A 2005-nucleotide genomic window follows, 5' to 3' on the forward strand; every position below is an offset into this window, starting at 1 on the left:
ACATTTTGCCACAAATAACTTCACTAAGTTGTACATGAGATTTAATTTACCTCTCAACCTTGGTGAGTGGGCGAGCTCTGGACTGGTCTGATTTGGGTGGCTGACAGCTGTATGGATGCACTTGCTCTCAGTGGTCAGCTGTAGAAGATGAAACAAAGAGACAAAAAAGGACAATAAAGAGAAAGTCCTGGGAACGTACTACTAGAGAGGATATTTGACATCTGAATAAAAAGAAGAAGACCTACCTCTTCAGGCTCATCAATTGAGGATGGGGGTTTGTGGCACCACAAATCTTTGGAGCCATTTCGTCATCAAGGGCCTGTAAAAGGAAAAAAACAAAAGATATTTTAGACCGTGGACTATGAAAACTATAATCTGATGAACACAGCATTTGAGGACTTCATTGTTTTGTTCTACCAGTCTGTAATGGTCAGTATCATCTTTGCTATGGTGTGCTGGGTAGGTGGTATCGGGACTGGTGGTGCTATCAAACTGGGCAAGCTGGTGAGAATGCCAGCTCTGTGGGAAGGATGGTTTTGGACAGTGTGGAGGCAGTGACAGACAGCGGATGAGAGGGACGCTGAAAACTATAAAGGACTACCCTCTCTTCCTGTGTGTAGAACTGAGGCAGTTCAGGAGCATGTGTAGCCACAGGCTCAGTGAGCGCATGCCTCAAAGCACTTAGGGGGCTCTTTTGTACCATCAGCCATCAGACTCGTACATGTTATTACTATTTTATTGCATTTTATTGTTATTTATAAGCGATCTTAGTTATCGCAGCTTATTTATAGCATATCCTATATGAAGATATAACTTCTTCATATTTTTAAATTATAGATGGGGGAATTTGTGGTTAGCCTCAGTGCCAGGAGCTGACTTGTTGTAGCCCAGTATAACTAATAGGGTGCCTATCCATTACCTGTAACCAAACAACTTACCATTCACGTTAAACCAACATACAGATCAAATGCAGGCAGTCCAAGTGTTCTTAAAAACCAAAGCGATGCCTCTGGTGACAGGACCCTCTAAACTTTATGGTCCTCCCAAGTCATATTTGGGTGGGGTTCACCATTTGATACACATACACTAAGATATTATACTGACTGAAGCTTGAAAAAGCATGTTTAGACAATGTCCTTCCATTTCATTGTCCACATAAAGCATGTTCTACTCAACATTGTCCACATAAAGCATGTTCTACTCAGGCGACTGCACACACATACACACACACACACACACACATTGAAATAGGTTGGTAGATTTAACATTTTTCCACAAATAACTTCACTAAGTTGTACATGAGATTTAATTTACCTCTCCAACCTTGGTGAGTGGGCTTGAGCTCTGGACTGGTCTGATTTGGGTGGCTGACAGCTGTATGGATGCACTTGCTCTCAGTGGTCAGCTGTAGAAGATGAAACAAAGAGACAAAAGGACAATAAAGAGAAAGTCCTGGGAACGTACTACTAGAGAGGATATTTGACATCTGAATAAAAAAAAAGAAGACATACCTCTTCAGGCTCATCAATTGTGGATGGGGGATTTGTGGTGCCACAAATCTTTGGAGCCATTTTCGTCATCAAGGGCCTGTAAAGGAAAAAAAAAAAAAATATATATATTATCATAAATATCTTGAAGACAATATGTTCCTGTGTAGTATTCTGTGAAAGATATCATGGCTGTATTGCTGAGTGTTTTGTGGAAAACATGTAGTCTCTGAAACAGTTCTCTAGCCACTGAACAGGCCACATGACTACAGTCTGTAGACTATGAAAACTATACTCTGCTGAATACAGTATTTGATTTCTTCGTTTTTTTATAAATTGCCAGCCCACTTGCTAGAATGATCGCACTTCTAGAATAAGGGGCTGTAAGCTTTACATGGAGTGACTTTTTTAGTCCTTTTATAGTTCTTAGATTTGCTATGATTCTTTTAAATTACTTTTTCTCATGAATTTTCGTCAGTGCTGTTGGAGTGGGTGGCCATCCACTAGATGTACCTAAA

Source organism: Perca flavescens, chromosome 23 (genome assembly GCF_004354835.1).
Source record: "Perca flavescens isolate YP-PL-M2 chromosome 23, PFLA_1.0, whole genome shotgun sequence".
In the NCBI taxonomy this organism is placed as follows: Eukaryota; Metazoa; Chordata; class Actinopteri; order Perciformes; family Percidae; genus Perca; species Perca flavescens.